At 43.0% G+C, this 21,861-nt stretch overlaps 1 protein-coding gene across 1 annotated transcript in view; it reads left to right on the top strand.

Moving 5' to 3' along the window:
- Positions 1 to 2,739: 2,739 nt before the first annotated feature.
- Positions 2,740 to 21,861, top strand: part of LOC138248423 (cytosolic beta-glucosidase-like) — a 355,284-nt gene continuing 336,162 nt past the window's right edge. The window contains exon 1 of the mRNA XM_069202172.1: positions 2,740 to 2,873. The gene's annotated coding sequence lies outside the window, so the exon portion shown is untranslated. The remainder of the gene's footprint in view (positions 2,874 to 21,861) is intronic.

The raw sequence follows: 21,861 nt of genomic DNA, 5'->3' as shown, positions 1-21,861 counted from the left end.
TCAGTCAGACTTGAACCTACAGAAGAGATTTTCTCCACATGCTTGATATTATGACCTAGCTGACCAAGTGTATCCCTAGAAGTGAGTTACTTGCTCTCTGTGTTACAGGATCCAATCTTTACCTCACTGACAAGGCCTAACTACGCCAAAACCGGTCTGGAGTTCCTTGCGGCCCCATTTGGAGTAGCTTCTTCTGGGTTGGGTTGGGCCCTCCCAAGAGAAGGGAGGTCAGTACCGACTTGCATAAGAGAGGCTTCTGTCTACAGCAGGGCAGTGGGTGAAAAAGCAACAGAGATTTCCAGCAACTCAGATCCCTGCCTGGAAACAAGACGAAGAAGACAGACTGCCCTGCTGAACCTATGGTGTACAGCAAGGAGGACTGCTTTCACAAGGACTGCACCTACTGCACATTCTGGGCTTCACAAATTAGGACAATGCCTGGCTTCTAAAGTATTCAGAAGTGGACTACCTGTAAGCAATAGGTACAAAGGAGCTACCAAGAGTCACTTGTATCAACTCCAGATTGTAGAAGAGCCCAGCAGACTAGTGTTGAGGGGACTTTTAAGGATTTTACCAGGTACATTGTGAGAATTGTATTCCCAGCTCTTCAAGGAGCAACATAGAGTGTCTGGCACCTTGGCTGGTAATGTGGACTTTTCAAGACCCCAAAAGGACCTTCTGGAAGAAGCTCCAAAAGTTTGGAAACTGACACGTCACCGAGAATCAAGCCGGCGACGTCGAACCATGACTCGGCCTGAAATTCAGGTTTGCCCGCTGAAAGCTCCGGAGCTCTGCCCGTCGATGACGAAAGCCAAGACCTCCAGGAGTTCACCGAGACCTCGTGCTGAACCAAGCCAAAAATGACAACTCTCAACCCAGCCTGCCGAGGGGCCTCGTTCAACGGCGAGAGAAAAAGTACCAAAAAGTGACTAAGTGCAAAGGTAATATTTTTATCGAGGCATACCGCTCAGTGTGGCCGACCTGCGCTCCATCACAGTCTGCCTTAAACTTTGCCTTTGACCCAGTCAGATGCAACCAGATAGCCGTAGTTGGCACTTTTCACATTTTTGGCACTAGAAAGCACATTTTTACATTTATTCTTTACAAATTCATATATCTGGTTCCCTATATTGGATTTTTGTTGTTCTAATGTCATTTTAATCTTAAAATATTTCTTATTTTGATAAATTGGTGCTGGATTTTTATGGTGTGTTGTGTCTTATATGTTTACTGTTTTGATGATATGAAATGCTTTACACACCTGTCTCCTAAATTTAGACTTTCTGCTTGCAGCCAAGCTACCAAGGGTTGAGCAAGGATTAATTTATTGAGAACTTGACTGGACCTTATTTGTGATTGTGGTGTTATTACTAGTGGTAGGTACCTACTTGCATCTCCTAATAAACCACTTTTCAACAAGGGGTTATAAGGTTTCACAGTAGTGTTTGAAATTGTTTTTCTTGCAGTGATCATAGATATGGGTGAATCTTTCGACCGGGAATGACTTTGTTCCGAGAAGGGTAGAAATTACTCATTATTTAGTTTTATTTAATTATTACATCACATTGACATGCCTCCTTTTAAAGTACACTTCTTTAGAGTTAGGAGTAAGTAGGCAGCAAGGTTCTAAGCCCTGATGAAAGCCGAGTGACCCGATTGGGCAAGATGTTTTCGGCTGAAACATATAGGCAATATAATTCTTTTTGGCTGTACGAACCACTGAATTTCAGTACTGGTTTTTTACCTATGACATGGGTATCAGATTAATAAAAAAGTGATATCTGGGGTTTACCCATAGTCATTTCACTTAACTGGAACTTTGCACTTTTCCAGGGCTGGAGCATTGTGGCCCCAGAAGAATTTCCTTCTCCCCGGTTCCGGGTTTAATAACCACCAGGGCTCAGGTGAGGCACCATCATTATTCTCACCTTCCGAGGTCGACTAAATCTTTGGGCTTGGTGAAGGAGATAGTAGTCAGAATCATAAAATAACAAATCAATAGCATGAAACCATAATTAATATTGAACACCATAAACAATTCAACACTAAATCAAACTGCAAACTGAATAAAGTTTCAAAGCTTTAGTACAATCCCAAAATCAATGTCATGTAAAACATACATGTATTCATACATACATGAAACATATATACATGAAAACCATAGGCTGACTGAAACGTCTGAAAAAGGATATATATATATATATATATATATATATATATATATATGGACAGTGGGCAAGGGAACGGATTGGATACTGGTTACCATGGAGATGTGCTGGCCTCATGGGATATGTAGTAGTTACGTTTTTATTGCTGAACTTTGTACTGGCTGTTATAATAAATAGTGAAGAAAGTTAAGCATAATCTTCGCCTCCGGTTCAGAAATAGAATTCATATTATGTGTGATATAAACGTGGGAAGGACATTTTTGAGACTAAGTCAAGGAGCTTTGGCTGTTTATCTAATACTCGCAATAAGGCCACATTGTTTGAAGATCATTCGAAAAACCATGTTTGCTGCAGAGCAGACTAATGTAGCGGCCATATTACAATGTGAATTTATAACCCAAATTGCTCATTAGTAATATCGTAATGCATGCATGTTTAAAATATACAGCTTAAACTCCCCTTGATTCTGCTTCAGATATTTACAGGCATTCTCTGTACAAAATATTGAACGCCCTCTTGATACAACAGAGATGTTTATTGATTTTTTCTTCTTAAAATCTTGAAGAAATTTCCTTGTCGGACGTGGTCTAGAAGTGCGCAGATTGGTCTGTGATCCCAGCTGGAGGCGGGCGTCTCTTCCCAGGAAGAGCTCCTCTGTTTTAGCGATAAGGGTTTCACACGTGACTCAGATCAAACTCCAAGTAGGTGAGTTGTCGTTGCGCGTGGTACAGCAAACGTAATTTACTTAAATTAGAATAAGACCCTATGCAGCATACAGGCGATTAATTTAATTGTACATTACCCATTTGATTTCGTAGTTACGACCATAACCTCGTGCACAGTATTAATGGTGCCTATAGTGTACAAAACAAAATGTATTTGGTCTTGTGTAATGCAACTGGTGCTCATGCCAAGCACCCCTTTACCTTCGGGTCGAGTTCATAAACCGAAATATATATGGAGGTGTAACTTCAGATGCTTTTGTCCACGGTTGAAAAGTGATTTTCAAACATCCACTTGAAAATGCTCTGATGCATTTTATGTACTACAGTGCTCTCAAGTGGTTAATATTATAACAGTCTTTCATAAATCTGACGTGTTCACTTCCGCTTGTTTGAGCGGAATGGTGTTCACGCCACTGCTAGATGTGTTTTATTTGGAAGAAAAAACGTAGTCATTGTTTTATTGCAGTATACCTTGTTTATAGCTTATGTAACAGAATAATGCAGTGTATGGCAGTTCAGAAGTTTATCAGTCTATGGTGGCTGGTTTGCTGGGCACATAGGGCCTGCCAAAAAGATTGCATACGGCAGTGTAAGAAATCTTTTCATCCATACCCTGGAATTTTTGCCTGGTAGTTGACCCTATCTTGCTAGTCTTAATACTAGCAAAACTAGGATCCAGTAAAAAACGACTATTTGCAATGCAAAGGGTCTCACATTTGCTCAAGTTAGAGCTATTAGCGTTTCAGACTCCTAACCAGACTTTTCTTGCCACATAAATGAAAATGAAAAGTAAAACAGTTTCACATAAGCAAGCCAATTCAAAGCGCCATGCCATAAGCGTGAAGGAGACACACAAAAGCAAAAAGAAGTTAGCTCGCAGAAATGTATCGGCAAAAGTGTAATTAGCCATGTAACAGGGTCTATGGTAACCAAACCGCCACAAAGGAGGGACAGATGTAAAGTATTTACCAATGATAAGAAAGGTTTTTTGAAGGCCAAACCCATGAACGAGCGATAGTGATGGGCGTGAGGTGCACGTGGTTAAAAGCCCAAATAGAAAACAACACGTTGGGAAAGCAGCGCGCAATGCTCAACCTAAAAAATGCAAAAACTGCGGGGCAGACATTGGCGTCATGAGTGTGTGAAATGTCCACAAGTATGGCCTGCCATTCTCACTCTACACTCATGTACAAAGAGGTAAAAACAAAACTTTGACAGTTGGGGCAAACATGAGGCACATATAGATGCTTATTTAGTGGCTGATTTGTAAAAGTGAAACCAGGAAAACTGGATTAATTGGGGCTTCTCTGCTCAACCAAATTATGTGATTTTAGGCAAATATTTACTTTACCTATCCTTTTGCTCTGCTTTGGTATGAAAGTACCTTGAAATACTGAACTATACAAAACCCTGTATAGTGTTTGATTCAATAGACTATAACATTGCTCATCTATAAGCATCTGAGCACATACAGGGTTCACAACAACTTTCTTACCTCTGAGTTCACTATTGACACTGTTGCTAGGGTTGGGAACTCGAAGAGGGCAAGAGTGGTTATAAGTTCATGTTTAAAAATTGTCACTTTCAGTAAGTACTTCTCAATGCCGTAGAGTATAATGACACATTAATGCCGTAGCTTCCACATTAAAGCAACACTTTTTGGAATTTTGAAGAGACTCTATCAAATTGTATGTGATGTTTGTTCCACCATGTACATGGCGGACATTTTCTGAGCTGGGCTCCTCTATGGGCTCTAAGAGCCAAGCCAGACCCTTGTATTAGCTCTGGCCCGACTCTCCCTGTTAATTTGTTGGCTTGTACTCTTCTAGTTTAACTTTACCAATAGTATCTCGCCAAAGAATACACTCTTGTTGACATTTCGATATTAACTTATTCATAATAGGGGCAGTTACATGAGCCAAGATTTTTGGAAAAATACCTATATCAGTGTTTAAAAGTGATACTTGGGGCCCCATGGTGAGAGAAGTTTTCTTTTTTTAAGAAAGACCACCAAAAATATATTCTGTTCCAAGAGTCTGGAACATCCGGCTGTTACCTTGATTAGTATAGGGGCTAGCTCACCCCATTAAATTTCATAAAACTCGATAGGTAGTCCACCCTCTCCAGAAGGTTTAATAATTGCCAACCCCTGGATTGCTTTCTGCTGCTCAGCAAATCGTATCAGTTATCTCATTTTCGCCTTGCAGAAGATGAGGGGGAAAGCCATGTAGGAAATATTGGATCTCCTTTCTTTTCCCAGCATTATCCTTTGGATGACCGTAATACATTTCTAAACCATCTCCAAAATCCTCTCTTTCTTATTAATGATGTTCCCATCTTTATAACAGGCATCCTTTATTCATATCAGCAACACCATTTCCCTCACAGAAACAGCTAAAATCTTCCCCTCCTGGATTCGCCATGTTCGTATGTTTATCCATTGTCCGAAAACTACACCATTTGCTACTTTCCGAGTTCGAGGTGTTGCTCAGTGAGCCTGAACCATTTGCTACTTGCACTAGCATTTATTGGCAAGTTCAAAGATCCACTTAGCCTAGTGATTTCGAAAAAGGAATGGGTGGTCTGCAGTGCGCGTGCCCTGACTGCTTACCAGTGACTGTGTACCTTTACAGAAGATCCCTTGTAACCAGACGACGTTTAAAATGCGTAAGTACTATTCCTTCAATGTTTTATTAAAATTAACTTTTTTATTGGCACTTCATACCGCACTTCCTTCTTGTTTAAGGGCGGTAAATCACAAATATTATCATTACCCATTTAAAGTATGCAACCTGAGTAGGCCAAAAGGATGGGTTTGCTTAGTCGGGATTCCTACTATGACCTGCAACACTCAGCATGTATTAGTGGGAGCACTGAGACATCCAGCTCAGGCAGGAAGTTATTGAGAATGCACGCTGGGAACAAACAATTGGTCCAATTGGGGATGTAAACTGATAGACTGCACCATTTTTAACACCCGGGAACCCCAAATGAGTCTATATTTGCTTTTTTAGTCGGGAAAGCTCCTAATATATTTTGCTAGTCATGCGCCAGCGCATCATGTCCTGTAATAAAACAAGCTCAGTTTCCTGCTTTTTGGAAAGAGCACATTATAATTACGCACCTGCACAGAAAAAAAGTGAATGTTTAATATTTTACATACTAATTCTAGAACCGAATTACTATGCAACACAACTCATTCTTGATGTGTAAAGATGTTTACTGAAATTAAGTTTATTATTATAATTACTCGGAAAAGAGGTGCGGTAAATGGAAGCAGAATTATAAAAGCTTTCACATATGCTTACCGCTTGTCTAAATTAATCTACAATCCTTCACGTAAAATATGCGGAATATGTTAACGCGTCCAGCCCTTATAAATTACCTGTACCTGGACACGTTGGAGGTCGGTGAATCTTTTAACCGAGTCGGGCTCTCCTCATCCTAAAATAGTCGAATCACTCAGATCAATAATCAATAACTATTGTAGTCGGTAATCAATACTCAATTAATAGATCAATATAGCACATCAGAAATCAATAACAGTTGGTATTTCGGCGCACCATGACCTTTCAGTCATGAATAACCACACCAGTTTATTAAAAGTTAGTGAATTTATTTCCCTATATTAACAAAGCTAGCACGATGTATATATGTCTCAAAACCAATTGATATATGTATATGAACATTACTAGCTGTCCATAACGGCGGAAGAAACGCAATCTACGTAAAATCTGAATAATGATACTCTGTTATCGCAATTCAAATCACCAATATGACTAACTGTATTTGACTAATTGCATACATTGGTCAGCATAACAAGATTTCAATTTAGCATGGTACATTGAATGAATACCTCGACTAACCTCTAATTAGCATCGGCATGTGGGGCTTCATGCAAAACGAATTTAGTCAACACAAATTTGGAAAACTTCTAGCTAGGACCCTATCAAAATTAGCAGTTGGTACCTAAAAGGAAAAACACAATGCATAATACATTTATCCTTTCATATTTACCAAATACAATCAGCATTCAAGAAAAGTCTTCGTCCTTCAGGTACCGGTTGATCAGCATGGGGCAAGTTTCAAAGGGGCAAAGTTAAGGGCAAGCTTCCTTGCAGCGGCAAGGAGAATGGGGCAAAGTTACTGCATGGGCAAGACGGGGCAAATCAAAGTTAAAGTCTCTAGGGTGAGAATTCTTAAAGTCTCTTCCTCTCAGATAGAGAAAAGGGCATCAGGGTGTCGTCCTAAATGGAGTCTGGCATCAGGCTTCAAACTGGCATCGAGGAAAATGGCTGACTTCTCTTTGTCCGTGGGTTTAAGTAAGAAACATTCCAAATTCTGCAGGGTCTTCCATTGGAGGGTTCATAGGTTGGCTTCAAATTGTCCGATCAAAATTGTCTTTTACTAGCGCTCATTTATGCATACATTGTCCTTGAAGCCTTGGAACACAAATTGTAACATGGTTTGCCAATTATTTTACTATCTGTACCTTCAATGTCCGCACCTGCAGAGACTGACCTTGTATCAAAGGGGATGAAACCGGCCTAGTACGAAACCTTGGAGATAAGTGTACCAGTCAGCTCTACTGGAGAAATACAACTTCAAGCAAGAATATATGTTTCATTAGTTCAAGGAAAAAAAACACGCAGTTAGAATTTGAAACCAGGCAACTAGGCCAAAGCCTGTACTAAATTTAAGCTAAGCAAAACAGTTTTTCAAACAAGAAATCATGGCATACATTTGCAATTATGACGGATTACTACATTTTCAATACTTCATGATTAATAAAGCTCGTTTACAATGATGACGAACTACCCCGAGGGCACAATTTTCCCTCGTACATTATTTTCTTTACTAAAATCACACTTCATTATATGTATTGATTACACAATATGTATGAATATATGTCGGACCTTCTTTTTCTGCGTCATCAAATATAGTGTGGTTGCTTGAAAACAATGTTGTTTTCGGGTGAAACTGCTGTGATGGGAAGTGTGAAAAAATGAAAAGTAAAACAGTTGACAGAAGCATACCGATTCAAAGCGCCACCACCGCCATGAGCGCGAGAGTCATTGGCTCCCTGCGTGAATGTCTAGAAAGGATCGCAGCTGGGATGAAAGGTAAACCAAAACCGGAGGAGGGGCCATCACACCCTGCAACAGGAGGAAGCGTGAGGTAGTGTCCAGGGGTGTGGAATTTATTAAAATATCTACTTGTCCAGGGGACAGGTTGCTTCTCAAATCTACTTGTCCTGTAAAAAGATCTACTTGTCCCTTTGGTGCCATGTAGTGTGGCGACAAATTATGGCAGCAATTAATAGCCTCTCTGATTATGCCAGGGCTACTACCATAGTAGGGCTTGAATACTTGGAGTTTCAATCGCTACTGTAGCAATTTCCTTATTTTGCCACCTTTCTGCAGATCTGCATACTGGGGCTGGAGGAAGCAGTAAGCAATAGTTTCAGGGCTGGAATGCCTTTGAGTCTGCAAACCTACTAACCTGCATGTTTTAAAGATTTTTACCAGCTTCTCTCTAATATTTTCCCATAATAAGAAAGGTTGGACATTTACTCCTGACAATGGCAGAATTAGAACTTCTTCCAGGGTTGGGAAGAAAGTGGCTGGAGGGAAAATGAACTTGCAAATGCTCAATAGATTTTCACATGAGCAAATCTACACATCGTATTTACTCATGCTAAAATACAGTTCACAAATATTTTATAGGGGTACGACATATACCATGGGTGCACTTTTGTGACTTTCTTTAAGAATTTGGGGCCACATGTAGGTAGGTTCAGATTTGTGACCTGCAAATTGCGAGTCGCAAATCCGAATGTAGGATGGTGTCCTTGACACCATCTGTGATTCGCAAGGGCTTCGCAAATGCCCACCTCATGAATAATCATGAGGTGGGTCGCAATTTGCGACCCCCTCGCGAATGGTGGCCTGCTGGAGACAGCAGACCACCATGTCTGTGACTGCTTTTCAATAAAGCATTTTTTTTTGTTTGTTTTTGTAATGCAGCCCGTTTTCCTTAAAGGAAAACGAGATGCATAACAAAAACGAAAAATGAAACGTTTTCGTTTCATTTTTTCAGAGCAGGCAGTGGTCCGCAGGACCACTGCCTGCTCTGAATTTTTTTTTACAGTGACATTCACAATGGGGAAGGGGTCCCATGGGGATCCCTTCCCTTTTGCGAAAGTGTTAGCACCCATTTGAAATGGGTGCAAACTGCGATTGGTTTGCGCCCGCGTTCGCGGTCACAAAACAATCCTACATTGCACTGCGAGTTGCAATTAGGAAGGGAATACCCCTTACCAATTGCGAGTCGCAAACCCGTTTTGTGATTCGGTAACCAGGTTACTGAATCGCAAAACTGGGTTTGTGTATCGCAATGTGCTTTGTGCATGTCGCAAACAGCGAAAGTCGCTGTTTGCGACATGCAAAAAGCTACCTACATGTGGGTCTTGGTCCCCAATTAGGTCTGGTGTTAACAAAGACATTTTGTTTTTATTAAACTTCTATTTCTCTCTCTTTCGGCTGGCTTAACTGTGAGCGATCGCATTCTGCTCTTCCACAAGGAGCATATTGCCACACAAAGTAGTTTTGTTCAGTGTCAGGAACTACAGTGGCAATCAGTGACGTAACAAAACTGGAGGGTGCCCCTTTGCAAAGAACATGGAGGAGCCCCCTCTCCAGACTCACTCAGGGCAGGTGCTGTGCTGGAGGGGCCCCCTGGAGGGCGGCTGCGGGGCCTTTGTTATGCCGCTGGTGGCAACGTGTGCTTTAAGAGTTCAAAAACTTTTTGGGGGGGTTTTGCCAATGTTTGTTACAATGTTGAGGGCCTGGTAGCTCCCACAAGAATAAAGTGTTACAAAAGCCATCTCAAAACAAGACACGCATTGATGAAACTAAAAGACTTATAAAAATATGTCAGATCAGTTGGCTTTGTCAGTGTTTGTTTATTTTCATGCTTCCCATAATCGTGTTGAAAATGGTTACACTGATTTTCCATTAGAAATATTTTTGGGAAATACTAGCATGCATCAACACATTTTACTAAATGACACTTCATTTGCATATAATCAGAGAGCATTCTGGGAGCATTATACTTAGCCTCTTAGCCTAAACTTTTCAAACATGTGTGTACACGTTTTATTTTTTTTTGTACTGGAACCAACGTCAGTAGTGAAGTGTGACCTTAAAACATTTATTTACAGCACTCACCCTAATAATGAAGGCTTTCAAATAATGAACCATATATACAAGTTCGAACAGCATTATCTTTTGGAAACACATTACCTCAACTGCAGAGAATTCCACTCTCTGTAAACAAGCAACCAAAGGGTTTGTGCTGCAGGGGGTTGGGCCTACTTGTCCCAAGGACAAAGTAAACATAAAAACTTGTTGCCCTTGACCCCAAACAAGATGTCCCGGGCGTCGGGCTATAGGAATTCCACATCCCTGGTGTCATGGCCAACAGAAATGTTCACTTAGTTAAAACATCTGGGGAGGGAACTCAGCACACAAAGGAGGGACATTTCACAAAATGCACCAATAAAAATGAAGCATTTAAGCAAGCACAACAAAGAATGAATAGCAAGAGTGGGCGTGTTTAAAAACTCATGGTGAGATTACAACAGGCTAGAGGGCTTGCGCTGCACCCTAACAACACTGCCATTCATTTCAGTGCCAAAGGTTAGAGTTGCCTTGCCACCTTTCCTAGGGAAAAGTATTGGTCATTTGTTCACGCTGTAAGACTCTGTAAAGACCAGCACATGATCTTGAAATAAACATATATAAATCATTTGAATTCATTTTTAATGTTGCCTTTATGTTTTTATCAGTAAGGGATCACTAAGGCACTGCTAGAACTCATTTAAAGTGCGTTCTTCTTAACGAAACATGAGGCAGTTACTCTACTCAAAAGGGCTGGACTGGCCAATTTTGATAATTGGCTAAACTGCACTAATTCACAGGTCCTGGGCTCCAGGACTTGTGTGGCCACTTGCCAGTAAGAAATGAAGTGGAGCTGCCATGGGTCTCTGCTAGTGCTTGCTGTGCTGCTGAGTGCTGGCTGGCATCAATGTAGACAGGGACAGAGGCTCCCTCAGAGCAGCTCAGGGCTGCTGCAAGTCAGTGGCATCTGCCACTGAACAGGGGTGGTGGGGCAGGACAGGGTGCAAAGGCGCTGAGGGGAGGGACATTTAAATTAAAAAAATACCTTAAAAAAACAAAAATCACCTTCGTTTGGGGGGAGATGTGTTCCGTTCCCCCCGTCCTCTTCCTGGTTTCACAGGCTGATAGCAGCATCGTGATTGGTCTGAGTGATGGGAGCATGAGCATGTTCTTCACTTGGCTGTGCTACACAGCCGGGTAGAGAACATGCAAAGTGTGCATGTCTTTTTGGCCGGCCCAAGATGGCCGTCCAAACATACATGTGCACTTTGTGTGCACATAGCCCTCTTCCAGCCCAGCCCGCCCACCCTGCACTACAAGGAAAAATAAAATTATAATAACGTAGTGTATGTCATTATCATTTTATTTTTCCTTTTTGGGAAATCCAGTGGGGTGACGCTCCTCCACCTTAGCAGAGGAGCCGGCCCTGCTGCAAGTGTTACCCAGAGTCAGTTAGTTGACACTGTGCTCAGGGCTCCCCATTTAGAGCTTTAGTCACTGGTCCTCTACCGGTGTCACATATGGACATTATGACATGAGAAAAAAGCCCCAGTGGCAGCAATGTCTTCCTTGGGGCTCAGGCCAACAGGAATTTTGCAAAATTAGACAGAGGGCACCAGCCTCACTTACTCACTTCCTGTGGTGGGTACTGCAGCAAGAAAAAACAAGGTTTTGCCTGACAGTATTAGTTAATTCACTCATTGAGACACTGACGGCCACGGTGTGGGGGTAGCACCAGCTGTCGGAAAAAATGCAAGGCAAGATGCTGCTCCAGCATCATTCAGGGCAGGTGCCTTGCATGATTATATTCCTTGTTGTTGAGTGTCTGACAGCGAGCCATGTGATGGCTGATCATGTGAGGTTGATGTGGGCGGTCCGGACTGATTGAGTCTCTCTGCTGATTGATTAATCCAGCCAGAGCAACCGAGTCACCAGGCTGTGGCTCGGTCAGTGCCAACTATTTTATGAGTTCTTGTACGCTAGTGAGGTGTGGCTGACAGCACAGTGTGTACTTGACTCTGCATTTAGTTGGTGTGATGTGGACCACCGCTTTAAAATGCATTAGTCTAACCCATTTTGCATGGTACTTGCCAGGGCTTCCAGCCTAATCATAGTGCTTGCGCTGTGGGCCTAAAATAGTACTGTCAAAATTTGTTTCTCTCATTTGGTATATTTACCTTTCCTATAAGGCAATGATATATGGCACACAAAATGCACCAAAGGCATTTGAGTTAAATGTTACACCTGGGCTGCAGTGTTCATTTACACCACCATGTAGGTGACAAAAATATATGGCTTCCAGTATCACCACTGTACTCTGGCTGGGCTGCAGTTTATAAGCACTAGTGACACATTGAAATCTAAAGAGCCTTTGCCATATAAGAAAACCTATTTATAAGTTTTAATTATTCAACCCTAAAGTGTGCCTTACAAACCCACAAAGAAATGCATTTAATATGTAAGATAGGGGCACACTCAATTTTGAAATAGTGTGTTGTTGCATTGACTGGATATCTGAAACCTGTTTTTACTTTGTAGATTTATGCTACATACATGAACAGGCCTAGGTATAATTAAGACTCTTAATTTGTAGTTCTGCTTGGGAAGCTACTAGCAATATGTGTTAAAGTAATTTTTTGCTTAATTTTGAAAATCTAAATGTTGAAATCATATATTTGATAACTTCAGATGTTTGGTAACTTTAGTGGAAAGTATCTTTATAAAAATGTACGTTTTGCCTTCTTAACCAAAACTAAGTTAGCGAGGGCTGCGGGCAGAGATCAAAGGAGCTCCAGGCTCCTACAAACCTCATTGTACAGTGAGGTCTCAAACTGCAGCTGCTGGAGCCTGCGCCACCACAGGAAACCACAAAGGATAAGACACTACATATTTCCATAAATGAACGTGGAGAAGGGCTGGAGAGATAGCACAATGTGACCCAGGGGATCGATGGTGAGGAGAAAGTGGTGTCAGAAGGCTAGGCTTGACATGGGCAGCAGATCCTGCTGTGTTTATTAGACTAAGCAAAGGGGCCCGATGGGAACAGTATCAGCTATCTGCGGCCTTGGGGTCCCCTGGATGACATGGGAGATATTTTGACAAGGGGATGGGAGAAGGCAATGAGGGAGGGCTGCACACTTTGGAGAGGGATTGCTCCCACAGGCATAAAGAAAGATGGAACCCAAGTCAAGGGCAGTCCCGGTGTACCAGTGACAACAAAGTGGAAAAAGTCCTTGGACTACACAGACAAGTTCCTATGGGAAGTTCCATTTTCCCACCACTGCCATAGCAGAGGATCGAACTTCACAGAAAAAGGGGTCGAGCACGGCACGTCTGTGAATAGGGAATTAATGTAGGCCCCTGAGATTCAAGGTGGAAGGGTGGGGATCCTGTGGGTTGAGGTGCCAGGCCTCACCACCAGAATACCACAGTGAGCCTGGGGAGTGATCACCGGCAAACACAATATTATAGTAAGGGTTGATCAGGCCCTAAAAAAGGAAGTCTTTTCGTCCAGAGCACAACAGCCAGTTCTCTGAGTTTTTAAGAAGCGGGTGCCTTACCAGGCTGAACACCTGAACTCCAGCATGAACCCTAAGAGACTGACACATGGGTGGTGGGTCTTTGGGATTATCCTCATTGACTAAAGGGTTGGACTTTAGAAAGCACCAACCTTAACAAGGCCTACATAAAAAGTCAGTTCAACACTGGTTGGTAGAGACCGGGTGGTCCCTATGGGTTCACAGAAAGGAGGCCACAGTTACATGTATAGCACATTCAACGTATGATGCTCTCTTAACACAAAGGAAAAGTACATCACAAGCAGGTGGCAACACACATCTCCTAGAACAGAAAATCTCTGCACAAATGTTGTAACAAAATCAAATCCAAAAAAGGCCTTCAGGTAGAAGAGGTGAGATTACCTGTGATGAAATTGTAGCACATACCAGGAAAGAAAACCCTCACCAAATATGCTATGTTTACCACATAGACCTATGTGACACTAAAAAAAAAACCTTCACCTGAATGGTAGGACCAGAGGAGAAAGGAGACAGCACTATCAAAAACATTTTACAGTCAATGGGTCAAATAAAGAATAAATAATACTTAACTCTGACACTGGGTTAAGAAAATCCTGCATTTCATCTCACCTTCAGAGGCCTAATCATAATTCCTGGCCGAAGTTAACAATTATAATCTCCAGTTGACAATGGCTATCCTTCTGGACCAAAAATGCAGCAATGTTATCAACGAGTAGCCACTTAGCAGACATAAACCATCTGGGAGGGGGAGAGGATGTGCTGGCAGACGAAAGGTCAGTCTTTGCACTGCCTCTTTTGAGTTAGATATGCAAAATTAGGGCTGGCAGGATCTGCTCCCATTCATTCTCGGAGCCCTCCAAAACCTTCAGGCCTTCACCCTTGGCTTTGGTATTTTCACAGCAAAGCCAAAAGGGAGTGCTGGATAGGGTGGGAAAGTAGACAAGATTGGGTAAGGGAACATTCTTTATATCACAGGCTAGTACAAATAAGACTGTCACCTCAATACCACCTCTTAGGAACATTACTGGACTTGGGAAGGCTGCATCTGAAGAAGGAGTCCTTACTCTTGCTGACACCCAGGGATTGGAACTGCTCTCATATAGTCTGGTGGTTATCCTCCTGTGTGCTTTCTTTAGGGATATAGAAAGCAGAAGGACTCATGATTCCAAGAGGGCCCTCCTAACCACACAGGGCTGCACCCTGCAGAAACCTTAGCTGGAGAGTGACCAGATGACTAGAAGCCCACCATAAAGACATGAAGGCTGCTGTAGTGACCAGAAGGAACTGTCCCAGCTGTTGTAGTAAAGTGGAACCTACACATTTTTTCCATTTGTGGAGGTTGGAATAAGGTGCTGAGGCTTGACCAAGGAGATCACATTCAGTGTGAGCAGGGAACCAGGTTTAGTGAGTCTTGGCAGAAAAAGAATTTGGGCTTGTGTAGCCCTCTCTGGCTGCAGCTTCCAGCCTTGCCTCTCTGGAGGAGTTTGAAAACTGAAAAAGTGACTAAACAAAAGGTAAAACCTTGTCCCAGAACTAGATGGCAAATTCCTCTGAGCAGTGAAACAACATTGGCGACTTCCAAGTCCAGCTTTGTCTCAATCTAAGCTTTTGGTGACAAAATCAACAGGTTCAGTAGGAGCTCAACAACAACCTAGCTGGTTTGGCTGGACTCTCACCAGCTTCAATCTGGTTCACGTTGGCGGAAGTTATCTGTTGTTGGAGACAGTACTCCCAAAAATGCTTGGCCAAGTTGAAGAGGGACCTGGACCGAGTAACTCTGAGATGGTTGATGTTGCAGGCTACTTTGTCCCTCTTCATGAATAGACAGCACTGAGCCCATTGCTTGGTCCAACATTTCACTGTGAAAGAACCTGCCATCAACTCCAGGCAGTTGATATGAAGGGACTGTTCTTCGGCAGACCAAGTGCTGTCTTTAGAGGGAGGCTTTACTCCGGTTGCTTCTCCTGTTCTCCCCCCTCTTTTTCCTGCTCGGTGTCCAAAGGGATGGATGGCATGGTTGGGGCCAGGCGGATATCCTGGAGGTGGTACCATGGTTTGTGGCCTTGGACTTTCACTGCTGTAGTTGTGCTGTCTGTCACTGGGAAGGGTCCATTGAATTTGCAGTCCTTCCACTGTCTGACAAAATTGCGAATATATACTAAAGTTCCCAAAGGTAATGGTGTTTGTTGATCCTTTTCAGGAGATGCGTTGGCGCGCTTCTTGGCTGCACGTGTAACCTGTTTAGAGAAGAACTTTGCAACTTTGGTTGGCTCAGACATGTATTCATTCATTTCAGTTTGTACAACTTCAGGTGCACTCTCAGTCTCCAATTTATGTCTAGTTGATGGCACAAATGTGCTCATTGTTCTACCTGTCACTATTTGATGTGGAGTTAAATGATGATCTGATCCTGGGGTATTTCTCAAAGCAAAGAGTGCCACAGGGAGGCAGTATAGCCATTTCTTCTTCAATGTCACACATAGTTTACTTATTCTGTTCTTGAGGAGGCCAGTAAGGCACTCCACAATTCCATTGCTTTGCGGATGATAAGCTGAGGGCAATTTATGTGTTATTCCTAAAAAGGTGGTGAGGTGAGGAAAAATATTATTGACAAAATGGGTGCCATTGTCGGATCTGATCCCCTAAGGGACACCCCATCGCGGTATTACCTCACGGATCAAAAAAATAGCAGCAGATTTGGCATCACAGTGAACACAAGGTCCTGCTTCAATCCACCTTGAGAATGTGCAGACTACAACTATCAGATAGCGATAATGATTGCATCTGTCAATCATATCAATGTAGTCAATGTGCAGTTCCTTAAAGGGACCTTGTGGACGAGGTATTGTGGAAGCTATTACCTTAGAGGTGGGATTTGGTGAATACTGCTGGCACACTGTGCAGGTGTGTATGTACATTGTAATCATCTCATGTAAGTTAGGGACAAACCAATCCTGACGTATTTGGAGGGACATATTGTCTCTAGCAGTATGTGAAGGAAGATGTAGCTGGTTTAGAGCTATCAGTAGCAATGCTTGGGGCATGACAGGCTTCCCTGTTGATATTTGTCTGTATATTAAATCTGTTCCTGTCTGCGTGCATCCTCTGGCTTCCCACAACTGTTTCTCATGCTCTGGTGCATTTTCTTGTATCTCTCTTATATGCAGGTGAGCTGTCTCTGTGTAATGTCTGGATGCATTCAAAGAGTCTGAAGATTTCAATGTTTCACTAGCTAACAAAACTGTGGTATGTGTATCACTAAGAGGGCGTGTTGCTGCATCTTTGGCTGCCCAATCAGCCAGGGCATTTCCACGGGACACAAAATCCTGAGCATTAGTGTGGGCGGCGCATTTCACTACTGCAACTGCATGTGGCAGTGTTAAAGCTTGTATCAAGTCCTCTAAAAGGGGGCGGTGCATGACAGGGCTTCCATCAGACTTGAGAAATCCCCGTCTATTCCACCGCATAATGCTGGAATGCACTGTTGTAGTAACATAGGCTGAATCAGAGTATACTGTTATTGTTTCTCCTTCCCCTTGTTTGAGGGCTGCCACTAAAGCTACTAATTCAGCAGCCTGGGCTGAATATTGAGATGGCAAAGTTATCTGTTCAGTTATCTGCAGTGTGTCTGAAGAGTTGTGCTGCATTGCTCTGACCACTGCAGCACCTGTATGTCTTACCCCTGTGTCCTGATCTATTGTGGAAGATCCATCCACAAAATACACAACACTACCTGGAATGGGGTCTTCTGTTGCTTGGCTACACTCATCTGGAGTATATGTGGCACAATCATGGGCATCATCGTCAGTGTCTGAAATGGGGTGTGCAAAGAAGGTTGCAGGATTGACTGTGTGGCATTTAACCACCTTCAAGGATGGTAATGATAATATTATCTCATAGCCTGATACTCTCTGTGTTGTTAGTGTTGTTTTAGCTTTCTGGATTATTGCAAACACAGCATGTTCACCATACAGTGTCAAGGGTGCACCCGTGACAATGGGAGCACTTTTCTCTACTGCAAAGGCTGCTGTGGCTAGTGCTTGTTCACAAGGGTAATGACCTTTCATGACAGAATCAAGTAGGCCACTAAAATATGCAATTGGTTTGTGGCCTAAAGGATACTTTTGGGTGAGGACAGCCGTCATCACCTGGCCATTACAGTGGCAAAAAAGAAAAAACTCTTTGTTATAGTCTGGTGTTCCTAACACTGGTGCATTTGTTATCTCTGTTTTTATCTTACTGAAGGTTTGTTTCATTTCCGTAGTCCATGTTATCCTGTGTTTTTGCCTGTTTGATAGATGCGAGCAGTGGGGATATTAAAGTACTGTAGTCAAAAACCCATTGTCTGACATAATTACATAAGCCTAGGAACTTCTGCATTCCTTTCACAGTCTCAGGTTCTGTCATCTGCTGAATGGATTGTGCTCTCCCTGGCATAACTCTGCGGCCTGATGCTGATAGTAGTTGCCCCAAGTATTGAACTTCTTCCTGGCAGTACTGTAATTTGTCCCTGTCTACCTTGTAACCTCTTTGAGCAAGGGTGCACAACAGGGACACAGTGTCCTTTCTACACTGCTCTTCTGCTGGACTACAGATCAGTAGGTCATCAACATACTGCAACACTGTGCTGTCACATTGAAAATTGGCTAGGTCATTCTTGACCGTCCTGTTAAAGACACTAAGGGACTCACAGTACCCTTGAGGTAATCTGGAATACAGGTACTGTGAACCACGCTAGGAAAATGCAGTCAAATAATGACTGTCTTGGTGCAGGGGAATGCTGAAAAATGCATTCTTCAAGTTTATGACTGTAAAGTACCTAGCATCTTGGGGTATGTTGGTTAGGATGATGGAAGGATCAGGTACTACAGGGAATTCTGGTATCACTATGTCATTAAGGGGGTGCAGGTCTTGAATCATGCACCACAAATTTCCCTTAGCCTTCTTTATAGGGTAAATTGGGGTGTTGCAGGGGGATACACCTGGGTATATGACTCCCTGCTCCACCAATGCCTGTATAACAGGTGCAATGCCCTCCTCTGCTTCTTTGGATAGAGGATATTGTCTCACTCTTGGCAGTATCGCTCCTTCCTTCAAAGTTATTCTGAATGGTACTGCTGTGCAGACGAGGCCTACATCATAAGGGCCTTTTGTCCATAAGTTAGAGGGTACCTGGGCAAGGTCATTATCTTTGATAGGACTGGAGACATTTATTGGTATCCCAGGCCTGGTCTCCAGTGTGGTGCGTAAAGGTACACTGTTTTGAAAAACAATCTCTGTCCTTCTAAAGTCATCAGCAAACAACTGGTCATCTGATATGTCGCCCACCTGCATGTTGGGATCATAAAAGATGACACATGCCCACATCACACCAGTGTGGTCACTTGCCATCAGGGTCCCATAGGTGGGGGACACTTCTAGAGCCTCTATTTCCAGAATGAGGTTTTTGTCTAATGTTTCAAAACAGGGGCCCTGTCGTCTAAAGAGGAAGTTTTTGGGTAATTCAACTAGTTTCCCTGTCAGTTCTGGTGTTTCTGCTATGATGGTGTACACTGCCCTAGTAAAGGCTAAAATGTCTACAGGTCTGGCTCTATCTTGGTTACCATCTGGGGTGTGTGTAACCATTGTCATGATGCGTGTACTAGATACTCCAGGTGTTGAACAGATCATAGTCCCATCCTCTTCAAAGTGAATAGTCATGTTTAATTTTGCCATGAGATCACGTCCTAGCAGATTAGCTGGTGCATTTGGGGAGAATAAGAAACATCCATCAACATACCTCCCCCCTATTTCCATCTCCACAGGTTTAGTGAATGGAACCCTCATCACAGCCCCGGAGAACCCCTGTGTGTCTATTGATAAATTTGACAATGGCAGTCCCTTCTCACGGATACAGGACCTAGTGGCCCCAGTGTCGGTGAGAAAGGTGTATTCCTTGTCATTTATGGCTACCATCACAGTGGGTTCCTCATCTGGCCTGTGGGTTACCAATAAGACTGGACAAATAAGACTTCTCCTTGGGCACCTTCATTGGGCATATCCTCCCATGTAGTTTTGCTGGAATGGGTCCCCTCCCCTGACAGTTACCCCTCCTTGTAAGTTCTGGTGCTGCAAGGTGGGCTGCACTGTCCTCTGTGGCCCATAGTGTATTTGGGGCACTGATTGCTGTAACTGTTGAGGCTGTATCTGTGGTTGAGGCTGCATTTGTATTTGGGGCTGTGGGAGATATAGCACTTGGGGACTCGTGGCAGGTTGTGCTACAATGCCACCAGGCGGTACCATTTGTTGGCCATAATTTGCCCTTGTCTGGTTGCTAAGTTCATATTCCTTTTTAAACCTACAGTCTCCAATGAAATGTCCTGTCATTTTGCAATAGTGGCATGTCTGTCCACTCTGGAATGTGTTTACTCTATTTCCCCCAAACCTTCCTCGCCCTCCTCTTCCATTATTCCTGTTATTGCTTATATGGGCATACTGGTAGGGTTGCATTGGGGTGCCCGAAGGAGGCATTCCCAGGGACACTGCAGCTAACTGGGTGGTGGCAGTGGAAATTCCTTCCTCTGTTTTCTTGGCTAGTTTCTGCTGGACCAATTTAGCTGCTGCTTTCTCTATTTTATCTTTCTCGCTCTTTTCCTTTTCTTGTCTCTTCTTACAAAAATATATTATGTTTGCTTGTATCTCTGTCCATGGTTTGGCCTCCAAGGCCACTATATTATCTAATTTATCCTGCACTTCAACTGGCAGACCCTTTTTCACTATATTGAAAAATAGTATTGCATTCTGTCCAGTGACATCCCAACTCTCCCCAACTTCCTGTGTCCATTTTTCCTTCATTCTGCTAAGGAATTGGGCTGGGTCCTCATTTGGCTGCATTGTTTGTGCCATAAGGGACCCAATGTCTCGCCTGTCTGGATACATTTTCCTCAGTTGTTTCCAAACAATTCCCCTTACTCTATTAAAAGGTGCCCCATCACATTTTGGGTTAGTTAATGTCACATCTTTTACTCCTGCCTTTGTGAACAGTGTGTCTGTCTCATCTCCTATAAGGGAACTCAGTAAACTCTTAATGTCCCCTATTGCAAGAGTAATCCCTGCAGTATGTTTTTCCAGAGCTGCTATCCATTTCCCAGCACCCTCAGCAAGTTGTGGCAACTGTTTTTTAAGATTTTCTTTGTCCATCTGGGGCCATGGTATATATTGAGGTGCCCCTGGGCCCTTGAATATCAAGGGCAGTTGTGACAGGACTGTAGTCCTATTGCCAGTAGGGTGACATGAGTCATATTTACAAGCATATCTCTGCCACACTCTTAAACTTTTCTGCATATAGGATAATCCCAATAAGGATCCCCTGCACCCTGAAAAATGCACATTTCTGCATTAGCCATGTCTCGGGGTTCAAAGGAACCCTCTCGCGGCCTTGGTGTCATCTGTGATGCCAATCCTTCTGTCCAACCTGCCAGGTTGTCAGTAAAAGGGACAACATTATACCAACTATTTTCATACTGAGCTACTATTTCATTGGGTGTCAAATTATTGCCAGGACATACAGGGAATGCACGTGCCATGTCTTTTCTCAGTGTCATTTTTCCTGCCATATCAAATGTTCCCTTTCTCTCATATGGGCGTGCATGCGCCCCATCAAATACTAATCTCTGTAATTCTCTTGGCTTCTTTTGTAAAGTCTGTCCTGTCTTACTGTTTTCTTCTCCCTCAGAGGCATATTGTGACTGTTCCTTGTTATGATCCTCAAGAAGGGACATTCTTTTAACATGTTCAGTGATGTCATCTAATGCCCCCTCTGATCCTTTGTAGGATTTTTCTAAACCCATATCTTCTTCACCTAAGCTGCTATGTGTGGAGACTGTGTCATCTAGTCCTTCTTGTTCAATTATTTGTGGGCTAGTGTGGGCACTTGACTGCCTCAGGGGCCCTTCCTCCTTTTCCCAAGTCGCTCTTTTGTCTCCCCATCCATCTTCCTGCTCTGTGACCCACTTGCCTACACTATTCTCTTCTGCTCCTGAGTGCATGAACCTCCAGCACTCTGTGGGAGGACTTTCTGTTGTGAAAGCTAACCTTCTTGTCTAATTTTTAATATTGGTACTCGTTTTTTTCAAAACACCTTCCTTTTTTCTAGCCCCCTCCATTCTCTGTACCCCTCTTGATCCCTCATTAGGCATACCTTCATTCTTTCTTGTGGGGCCCTGTTAGGGGGCCCCTGCACTGCCCATGCCAGTGGCATGGGCAGTGC

The sequence above is a fragment of the Pleurodeles waltl genome, chromosome 1_2 (genome assembly GCF_031143425.1).
Source record: "Pleurodeles waltl isolate 20211129_DDA chromosome 1_2, aPleWal1.hap1.20221129, whole genome shotgun sequence".
Classification (NCBI taxonomy): Eukaryota; Metazoa; Chordata; class Amphibia; order Caudata; family Salamandridae; genus Pleurodeles; species Pleurodeles waltl.
This window is presented reverse-complemented; position numbering and strand designations above follow the sequence as displayed.